Raw genomic sequence first — 12,180 nt, 5'->3', positions numbered from 1 at the left:
TGCTCCTATGGCAATGGAAACTAAAGAGAAAATAACAATTGGGACTACATCAAAATATAAAGTTTTTGCACAGCAAAAGAAACCATCAACAAAACAACAAGAAACCCCACTGCATGGGAGAACATATTTGCCAATGTTATCACTGATAAGGGTTTAATCTCCAACATTTACAGGGAACTCATACAACTTAATAAAAGAAGATAAGCAATCCAATCAAAAAATGGACCTAAATAGAAACTTTTCAAAAGAAGACAGAAGGAAGGCCAAGGGACATATGAAAACATGCTCAAAGTCACTAATTATCTGAGAGATGCAAATCAAAACAATAATGAGGCACCACCTCACTCTTGTCAGAATGGCTATCATCAACAAATCAACAAATATCAAGCGCTAGTGAGGATGCGGAGAAAAAGAACCCTGGTGCACTGCTGGTGGGAATGCAGACTGGTGCAGCCACTGTGGAGAACAGTATGGAGTTTCCTCAAAAAACTAAAAATGGAACTCCCATTTGACCTAGTGATCCCATTTTTAGGAATATATCCCAAGCAACTAGAAACACCAATCAGAAAGGATATACGCACCCCTATGTTCATAGCAGCACAATTTACCATAACTAACATTTGGAAACAGCCTAAATGCCCATCAGCAGATGAATGGATTAAAAAAACTGTGGTACATCTACACAATGGAATACTACGCTCTGTTAAAAGAGAAGGCGTTCTTACCATTTGCAACAGCATGGATGGAACTGGAAAGCATTATGCTAAGTGAAATAAGCCAGTCAGAGAAAGATAAATATCACATGATCTCACTCATTTATGGAATATGATGAACAACATAAACTGATGAACATGGACAGATCCAGAGACAGAGAAGCATTGATCAGACCATCAAAGCTCAGAGGGAAGGTAGGGGAGGGTGGGGGTAAGGAGGAGAGATCAACCAAGGGACTTCTATGCATGTATATAAGCCTAACCAATGGACACAGACAACAGGGGGGTGCAGGCATGAGTGGTGTTGGGGTGGGCAATGGGGGAATAAGGACACATATGTAATTCCTTAATCAATAAAAAAAATTTAAAAAAACAGGCAATACTAAAATAAATAAAAAAAGATTTACCAGAAAATGTAGGCAGAATTCCAAGATCATGATCCTGGAAAACTTAGAATATTGGGCATATAAGATAGAAAATAAGGAGAACAGAAATTCCAGATCAATTAATAATTGAATTCATGCATGGCTTTTTGTTAACAAGTCTCTACCAGGAACTGTAAGATCTAACCTTGTTACTTTGTTAGTTGGAATAAACATAGCAAGGTATTTGCTAAAGTTAAAAAAAATGCTCAAAGTCACTGATCATTAGAGAGATGCAAATCAAAAAGAGGTATCACTTCACACCTGTCAGAATGGCTCCCATCAACAAATCAACAAATAATAAGTGCTGGCAAGGATTTGAGAAAAGCGGAACCTAGTACACTGCTGATGGGAATGCAGACTGGTGCAGCCATTATGGCAAATAGTATGGAGTTTCCTCAAAAAATTAAAAATGGAAGTGCCTTATGACTTAATATTTCCACTTCTGGAAATGTATCCGAAGAAGGCCAAAATACTAATTTGAAAGAATATATGCACCTCTATGTTCTTAACAGCCCAATTTACAATAGCTAAGATCTGTAAACAGCCCCAGTGCCCATGAATAGATGAGTGGAGAAAATAGCTGTGGTAAATTTACACCATGGAATACTATACAGCAGTAAAAAAGAAGGATCTTGAGAGGCCTTGGACACTGCCTGCAACCTGGCAGCCACTCCAGCCAAAATCCTGCAGCCCCACCCACAGAAACAGGACCTCCACCTCCAAAGAGGCACCACTCCCACTACAGCAGTAAGTGCAACTTCCCCCCTCCCTAGCGGCAGACCTCTGGACACTTCAGTCACGTGTTTCCAGTGTGCAGGCATCCTGAGCCCACCACTCCACAGGCAGCTTGTGGATGCCTCTGTGAGCCCCCACTGGGTGTGATCTTATACAAACAAGGATGCACTGCCCCACAGTAGAAATTCTGATTCCCCTCTTCCTAAATTACTGCCCACAGACACATTGGTCACACAACTTCAGTGCCATAGCCCCTCAGAGTACATCAGAGCACCATGTCAGCTAACTTACTGCCACAGTTGTGCATTTCCAGCATGCAGGCATCCTGAGCCCATCACTCCACAAGCAGCTCTTGGGAGCCGCTGTGAGCCCCTGCTGGGCACAATCTTGTACCAGTAAGGGTGCACTGCCCCGGCAGTGGAAATTCTGAATTCACTCATCCTGGATACCTGCCCACACACCTCTGTCATGCAACTTTGGTTCCAGGGGCCCTCAGAGTGCGTCAGAGCGCCGCACTGGCAAACACACCACCACAGTCCCACGTTTCCAATGCACAGGCCTCCTGAGCCCATTGCTCCACAGACAGCTATTGGGAGCTGCTGTGAGCTCCCACTAGGTGTGCTCTTATACAAACAGGGGCACACTGCCCCAGCAATGGAAATTCTGAATTAGTTCATCCTGGATACCTGCCCACAGACACCTCTATTGCACGGCTTCAGTGCCAGGGCCCCCTCAGAGCCTGTCAGAGAGCTGTGCTGGCAAACATACAGTGACAGTCGCGCTTTTTCAGAGTGCAGACCTCCTGAGCCCATCGCTCCACAGGCCGCTCTTGGGAGCTGTTGTGAGCCTCTGCTGGGCGTGCTTTTATACAAACAGGGGTGCACTGTCCCGGCATTAGAAATTTTGAATTCCCTCTTCCTGGATACCTGCACACAGACACCACAGTTGTGCAACTTCAGTGCCAGGGCCCCTCAGAGTGCATCAGTACGCTGTGCTGGCAAACTCACCACAGGAAACCCTGTGAGCCACCACTGGGATCACGCGTATCCAACCAAGGGCGAAGCAGCAAAAACTGATTCTTCCCATCCACAGCTGCAGAACTCTGGTCACTACAGTTGGGCTTTTCCAGCACGAAGGCCTCCTGAGCCCACCATTCCACAGGCAGCTCTTGGGTGCCGCAGTGAGACCCTGCTGGGCGTGCTCATATCCAAACAAGGGTGCACTGCCCCAGCAGTACAAATTCTGAACTCCCTCTTCCTGGATACCTGCCCACAGACTTCAATCATGTGGCATCAGCGCCAGGGCCCTTCAGAGTGTATCAGTGGGCCATGCTGGCAAACGCACCATGGGTGCCCCTGTGAGCCACCACTGGGTGCACGTGTATCCAACTATGAGAGAAGCAACAAAAACTGAGTCTTCCCACCCCGCAGCTACAGAACTCTAGACATCACAGTATCGCCTTTCCAGAGCGCAGGCCTCCTGAGCCCCACCACCCTGGAAGACGGCTCCTGGGTGCCTCTGTGAGCCCCCGCTGGGCACAAGTGATTTCAACCAAGGGCACAAGGCAGGAAAAATTGGGACATCCTCCTCTCTAGCTGCTGACTTCTGGACACCACAGTTGTGCCTTTCAAGCTCACAGGCCTACATCAAGAGAAACCAAATAGCTCAAGAAGGGTGCTATGCTATGTTACGAAGCCCAGGACACCTGAAAGATCATACCAGTAGCACCATTCCCAAAAGAACCTGGGTAGCAAAGCAGTCAGATCTAGGACACAGAAACAATTAAAACGTTACAGGAAAACATGGGGAGACAAAAAAGCAACCCAAAGGAAAGAAAAAGAGGAATCACCAAAAAGTGATTTAAATGAAATGGAGGCAGTAACATGTCAGAGAAAGAATTCAGAGTAATGGTTATAAGGATGCTCAAACGGCTGGATGAAAAATACACATACTCAATGACAAATACACACAACTCAATGAGAATTATAAGGAGCTGAATGAGAATGTCACCAATATGAAAAAAAAAAAAAAGAGAAACTGAAGAACAACATAGCTGCAATAAAGAACTCAATGGAAGGCTTAAACAGTAGACTACAAAAGGCTGAGGACCACATCAACGAATTAGAAGACAAGGTAGGAAAAAACACACAAACACAGCAGCAACTGGAAAGAAAATTTAAAAAGCAAGAGGAGAGCCTAAGGGAGCTTTGGGACAACACAAAAGGAAATAACATCTGCATAATAGGGGTACCAGAAGGAGAGGAAGAGAAGCAAGGAATAGAAAACCTGTTTGAAAAAGTAATGACAGAAAAATTCCTTGATATTGGCAAGAAAAAAAACTACGCGAGTCCGAGAAGCACATAGAGTCCCAAACAAGATGAACCCAAAAAGACCAACACAAAGACACATCATAATTAAATTGGCAAACAACAACAAAGTAAGAATCTTAAAGGCTGCCAGAGAGAGACAGAAAGTTACCTACAAGGGATCTCCTATTAGAATATCAAATGATTTCTCAACAGAAACACACCAGGCCAAAAGGGAATGGAATGAAATACACAAAGTGATGCAAAGCAAGGGACTGAATCCAAGAATACTATACCCAGCAAGGCTATCATTCAAAATTGAAGATGGAATCAGGAACTTCACAGACAAAAAAGGGCTAAGGGAGTTTATTAACACCAAGCCAGCAATGCAAGAAATGCTAAAGGGACTTCTGTAAAAAAAAAAAAAAAAAAAAAAAAAAAAAAGAAACAGAAAGGTAAGAAGAAACACAAACATTAAGAATAAAAATGAAAACAAACAAGTACTTATCAATAACAAAAATAAACGAAAATGAATTAAATTCTCCAATTAAAAGACATAGGGTAGCTGAATGGATAAGAAAACATGACCCATATATTAACTGTCTGAAATAGACCCACCTCAGAACAAAGGATTCACACAGTCTGATTGTGAACAGAAGGGAAAAAAATTTGCAGGCAAATGGCAATGAGAAAAAAGCTACGGTTGCAATATTTATAACTGTCAAAATAGACTTCAAAGTAAAGGCCATAACTAAGATAGGGAAGGCCACTACATAATACTAAAAGGAGCAATTCAACAAGAAGATATAACTCTGGTAAACATATATGCACCCAATACAGGAGCACCCAAATACATAAAACAACTTCTTGAAGATATCAAGGGAGAGATCATTAGCAATGCAGTCATAGTCGTGGAGTTTAACACCCCACTGACACCACTGGATAAATCCTCTAAACAAAAAATCAGCAAAGAAACAGCAATCCTAAATGATTCACTATATATCAGATGGACTTAATCGACATCTTCAGAATATTTCACCAGAAAGCCACAGAATATACATTCTTCTCAAGTGCACATGGGACATTTTCAAAGATAGACCACATATTAGGACACAGGTAAAGTCTCTTCAAATTCAAGAGGATAGAAATCATAACAAGCATCTTCTCAGATCACAACGGCATAAAACTAGAAATCAGCTACAATAAAAACAATCCAAAAAAATCAAACACATGGAGACTAAATAGCATGCTATTAAACAATGACTGGGTTACCAAAGAGATCAAAGAGGAAATAAAAAGCATCCTGGAAACAAATGACAGCAAAAACACAACAATCCAAAATCTATGGGAAACAATGAAAGCTGTCCTGAGATGGAAGCTCATAGCTTTACAGGCCTATCTCAACAAGGAAAAATAGTAATAAATTATCTAACATTGCAACTTAAAGAATTAGAAAGAGAGCAACAAGAAAATCCCACAGTATCCAGAAGGAAGGAGATAATAAAGATCCGAGCAGAAATAAACGACATAGAGACCAAAGAAACAATACAAAAGATCAATGAAACCAAGAGCTGGTTCTTTGAAAGGATAATCAAGATTGAAGAGCCTCTGGCCAGGCTCACCAAGAAACAAAGAGAGAGGACCCAAATAAACAAAATCAGAAATGAAAGAGGTGAAGTAAAAATTGACCCCACTGATATACAAAGTATTGTTAAAAAAAATACTACAAACAACTCTACTCCAACAAACTGGACAACCTCGACGAAATAGACACATTCCTAGAAAAATAAAAGCTTCCAAAACTCAATCAGGATGAATAAAAAAACCTGAATAGGCTGATAACTACTGATGAAATTGAAACATTAATCAAAAAGCTTCCAGCAAACAAAAGCCCTGGTCCAGATGGCTTCACAGGAGAGTTTTACTGAACATTCAAAGAACTAAAACCAATCCTTCTCAGACTATTACAAAAATTCAAGAGGAAGGCACACTTCCAAGCTCTTTCTAAGAAGCAAGGATAACCCTAATCCCAAAACCAGATGAAGACATTACAAAGGAAAAGAATTATAGGCCAATATCCCTGATTAACATAGATGCTAAAATCCTCAACAAAATTCTAGTAAACTGGATCCAGCATTACATTAGAAAGATCATAAACAATGACCAAGTGGGATTTATTCCAAAGATGAAAGGATGGTACAACATCCGCAAATCAATAAATGCGATACATCATACAAACATATAGAGAGACAAAAAGCACATAATCATATCAATTAATGCATAAAAGGCATTTCACGAAGTCCAACATCCTTTTCTGATAAAAACGCTCAGCAAAGGGGAAAAAAGGATCATACCTCAACATAATAAAAGCCCTATATAACAAACCTACAGCCAACATCATACTCAATGGGCAAAAGATAAAACCATTTCTATTAAAAACAGGAATAAGACAGGGATGTCTGCTTTCACCACTCCTCTTGTACATAGTACTGGAAGTGCTAGCCAAAGCGATCAGACAGAAGAAAAAATAAAAGGCATCCAAATTGGAAAAGAAGAAGTAAAATTGTCCTTATTCGCAGATGACATGTACATAGAAAACCCTAAAGACTCCATCAAAAAATTATTAGACTTAATAAACAAATTCCACAATGTAGCAAGATACAAAATTAACACCAAGAAATCTATGGCATTTTTTATACACCAATAGTAAACTTACAGAAAGAGAGATTAAAAAAAGAGTCCCATTTACCATTGCACACACACACACACACAAAAAAGTAAGATACCTAGGAATAAACTTAACTAAGGAGGTAAAAAGACCTGTACTCAGAAAATGACAGGACTTTGAAAAAAGAGATAGGGGAAGAAATAAACAGTTGGAAGAACATACTGTGTTCATGGATTGGTAGAATTAACATCATTAAAATGTCCATGCCACCCAAAGCAATCTACAGATTCAATGCACTCCCTACTAAAATACCAACAGCATATTTCACAGAGCTAGAAAGAACTCCCCAAAATTTCATCTGGAAAAAAAAGACCCTGAATAGCTGAAGAGATCCTGAGAAAGAAGAACAAAGTAGGAGGGATCTCAATACCAGATATCAAGATGTATTGCAAAGCCACTGTTCTCAAAACTGCCTGGTACTGGCAAAAGAATAGACAAATAGACCAATGGAATAGAATAGACAACCCAGAAATTGACCCAAACCACTATGCTCAATTAATATTTGACAAAGGAGGCATGAACAAACAATGGAGTCAAGATAGTCTCTTCAATAAATGGTGCTGGGAAATTTGGTCAGACGCATGCAAAAAAATGAAACTAGACCACAAACTTACACCATACACAGAAATAAACTGAAAATGGATAAAGGACTTAAATGTAAGTCAGGAGACCATAAAAATATTAGAGAAATCCACAGGCAGCAAAATCTCAGACATACGCTGAAGCAATTTCTTAACCAATACAGCTTCTAGGGCAATGGAAACTAAAGAGAAAATAAACAAATGGGACTACATCAAAATAAAAAGCTTGTGCACAGCAAAAGAAACCATCAACAAAACAACAAGAAAGCCCACTGCATGGGCAACATATTTGCCAATGTTATCTCCTATAAGGGTTTAATCTCCAACATTTACAGGAAACTCATACAATTTAACAAAAGGAAGATAAAGAACCCAATCAAAAAACGGGCAAAGGATCTAAGTAGATACTTTTCGAAAAATGATATAAGGAAGGCCAAGAGACATATGAAAACATGCTCCAAATCACTAATCATCTGAGAGATGCATATCAAAACGATAATGAGATACCATGTCACACCTGTCAGAATGGCTATCATCAACAAATCAACAAATCAACAAATATCCAGTGCTGGTGAGGATGCGGAGAAAAAGGAACCCTTGTGCACTGCTGGTGGGCATGCAGACTGGTGCAGCCACTGTGGAGAACAGTATGGAGTTTCCTCAAAAAACTAAAAATGGAACTCCCATTTTATTTAGTGATCCCACTTCTAGGAATATATCCTATGAAACTAGAAACACCAATCAGAAAGGATATATGCACCCCTATGTTCATAGCAGCACAATTCACCATAGCTAAGATTTGTAATCAGCCTAAGTGCCCATCAGCAGGTGAGTGGATTAAAAAATTGTGGTACATCTACACAATGGAATACTACGCTGCTGTGAAAAGGAAGGAACTGCTACCATTTGCAACAGCATGGATGGAACTGGAGAGCATTATGCTAAGTGACATAAGTCACTCAGTGAAAGATGAATATCACATGATCTCACTCATTTGTGGATTATAATGAACAACATAAACTGATGAACAAACACAGATCCAGACACAGAGAAGCATTGATCAGACCTTCAAACCGCAGAGGGAAAGTAGGGGAGGGTGGGAGTAAGGGGGAGAGATTAACCAAAGGACATGTATGCATGCATATAAGCCTTACCAATGAACGCAGACAATAGGGGGCGAGGGTGAGGGTAGGATTTGGGGGGATGGTGGGCAATGGGGTGATAAGGACACATTTGTAATACCTTAATCAATAAAGGGAAAAAAAGAAAGATCTCATACCCTTTGAGACAGCATGGAGACACTTGGAGAGTATCATGTTAAGTAAAATAAGCCTGTCATGGAAATACAAGTAACACATGATCTCACTCATATGTGGAATCTAATGAACAAAATAAACTGATGGACAAAATAGATCCAGAGACATATAAGCATAGAACAAACTGTGGAATCTTAGAGGGAAGATGGGGGAGGGTCAGGGAGAGGGAAGGGATCAGTTGAAGAACTTGTATGCATATATGCATAATCCATAGACACAGACACTATGGTGGTGAAGGCCTGGGGCGGGGGCCAAGGTGGGCAATAAGCAGTCAAAGGGGGGATAAGGGGGACATATTTAATACTTTCAACAATTAAGATTTAATTTAAAATATAAAATAAAAGAAAATATGGTGCCAAAACCCCCCCTCCAAAAAAAATACCCTAAATGTACAATTATGGTATGACTCAGCAATTATATTTCTCAGCATTTTATTTCCAGAGAAATAAAAATTATGGCTGCATAGAAATCTATGCACCACCATTTACACATAACACTCATTTATTTTATATAATATTTCATGTATTAATAACCACTAATTCAATTTGCTATACCAATGATGGAAATTTGGCTTATTTTAATTTTCAACATTTAAAATAATGCTTTTATGAATATCCTTGTAGCTTTCTTCTTGATCACATGCATGAGAATTTTCCTATGATGCATATCTAGAAATGAAATTTTAGGGTCATAGGTTGATATACATTTTCAACTTTACTAGTTACCAAAAATTGCTCTTCAAAATGGAGCCAATTTATCTTTCCTCCAACATTGTATAAAAATTTCAGCTTTTTTTGTCTTTGCCTATATTTGGTATGCCATACTTAAAAATTTCTATCAACCTAATGTTTGTCAAATATGTAATTTCTGTTTTTACTTGGATTTCCCTAGTTAAGTATGAGGTTGAATGTATTTTCACATGTTTATTGGCCAATTGGGTTTCCTCTTCTATGAACAACATGGACCTATTATATGCTCATTTTTCCTATTGGAGTTTTGCCTTTTTCTTATTGATATGGTGTAACTTTATATATATTAATGTCTATATATATAAAGACATTAATCCTTTATCAGTTATATAAGATTCAAATATATTTCCTCAGTCTATTACTTATCTTTTAATGTTTTGATGCTATCTTTTGTCTTCAGAGGCTTTAAATTCTCCTATAATCAAATTTACCATTATCCTATATAATAAAAGGCTAATACGCAAATTGTCCCCTTGACCAAGAGTTTGACCAGGGGGCAGGGTCAGCTGGCCAACTGCCTGTGGCCCCTCCCCCTGGCCAGCCCTGCCCCTGATCGGTCCCCCCACCCCAATCGGGGCAGGTGGGCCAGACCCCACCCATGCATGAATTCGTGCACCGGGCCTCTAGTTTTTCTATAAGATTTCTGCTTTTTGCTTCTTGATGAAGGTCTTTTTTTTTTTAATCACAAGAATTTAAAGAGTCTCCTAGATTTTCTTCTAATAATTTTAAAGTTCTGTTCTTTATAATCAAGTCTTTAAAATGTCTGAAGTTTATTATTATGTACCATGTGAGGTGATCTTATTTAATTTTTTCCATATGAAAGTTAATCCCAATGTCATCTGTTGAATATTCCATGCTTTCCTTACTTTAGCCCAGTGGTCAGCAAACTCATTAGTCAACAGAGCGGCAAACCATGGCTCACAAGCTGCATGTGGCTCGCAAGCCGTGGTTTGCCAACCACTGCTTTAGCCCAGTTAAACAAATATCTATACCATCTATTTTCTAAACATTGTTCTAGGCACTTTGAATACAGTATTAAGACAAATAAAACCATTGCTAATCGTTAATTATATTTCATTAAATCTGTTGCCCTTGTTGAGTTTGTATTCTACTTTGGAGAGATATATAATAAACACAATAAATAGGTATTTTATGTAGTATGTTGGAAGATGACAAGTGTTATGGAAAGAAACTGAGCAGTATAAGAGAAATTGGGAGTGCTGGATTGGGAAAAATGATTGTAACTTTAGGTTGGTCTAGTTTTATCACATTATGAAGTTGATATTTGAAGAAAGACTTGAGAGAAGTGAGGGAGTTGGCATGTGAACATTTGGGGGATAATAAAGCTAATACTTACACATATTATCTACACTAATAAAAGAGAAACATGCAAATTGACTGTTACTCTGCTATGCCCACTAGCCAATCAGGAGTGAGTATGCAAATTAACCCAACAAAGATGGAAGCGGCCATGGAGCTGGAGCGAGCAGGAGGCTTGGGTTGCCCCCCGTGACGGAGGAAGCCAAGCTTCCCTCCTGTCCTGGCCGCCGCTGAAGGAGTGGCTGGGAGCCTGGGTCGCTGGGGGGCATGGCCAGACTGAAAATGGCCCTCAGCCCCTTACCCAGACTGGCCACACCCCCATGGAGTAAGAGTCCCTGCTGGGGGGCGTGGCCAGCCTGCAAACAGCTCTCAACCCCTCACCCAGGCTGGCCACGCCCCCACGGGGTGAGGGTCCCCGCTGGGGGACATGGCCAGCCTGCAAGCAGCCATGAGCCCCTCACTCAGGCTTGCCAGGCACCCCAGCGGGAACCCCCACCCTGAAGGGGGTGTGGCCAGCTTGCAAACAGTTCTCAGCTCATCACCCGGGCTGGCCACACCCCCCAGTGGGGACCCTCACCCCATGGGGGCATGGCTGGCCTGCAAACAACCACAGGCCCCTTGCCCAGGCTGCCCCATGCCCCAAGGGAACCCTCACCCTGATCCGGGACACCCTTCAAGGCAAACTAGCTGGCCCCCACCCCTGCACCAGGCCTCTATCTATACTAATAAAAGGGTAATATGCTAATTAGACTGGGAGACCTTCCAGGAGACCTTCTGGACGTTCTTCTGGACAAAGCCATGGTGGCGGAGCCTAGGTAGAGGTGGTTAGAGGCCAAGAGGGGAGGGCAGTTGTGGGTGATCAGGCCAGGATGGGACAGCAGTTGTGGGTGATCAGGCTGGTGGGGGAGGGCCATTGGGGGTGATCGGGCTGCCAGGGGGGCAGTTGGGGGTGAGCAGGCCGTCAGTAGGGGTCAGCTGGGGGTGATCAGGACAGTGGGGGAGGGCAGATAGGGGCAAGCAGACCAGCAGGGGGGCAGTTGGGGGCAAGCAGGCCAGCAGGGGGCAGTTGGGGGTGATAAGTCTGGCCGGGGGGGCATTTGGGGGCAAGCAGGCTGGTGGTGGGGGCAGTTGGGGGCAAGTAGGCCGGCAGCAGAATGGTTAGGGTCAATGAGGCAGGCAGGCAGGCAGGTGAGCAGTTAAGAGCCAGCAGTCCTGGATTGTGAGAGGGATGTCCGACTGCCGGTTTAGGCCCAATCCCTGTAAACCAGCATTAGGACATTCTTTGAGGGGTCTCAGATTAGAGAGGG

Source organism: Plecotus auritus, assembly GCF_963455305.1.
Source record: "Plecotus auritus genome assembly, chromosome: X".
Taxonomy (NCBI): Eukaryota; Metazoa; Chordata; class Mammalia; order Chiroptera; family Vespertilionidae; genus Plecotus; species Plecotus auritus.
The sequence above is the reverse complement of the archived record's forward strand: the minus strand, read 5'-3'. Positions refer to the sequence as shown.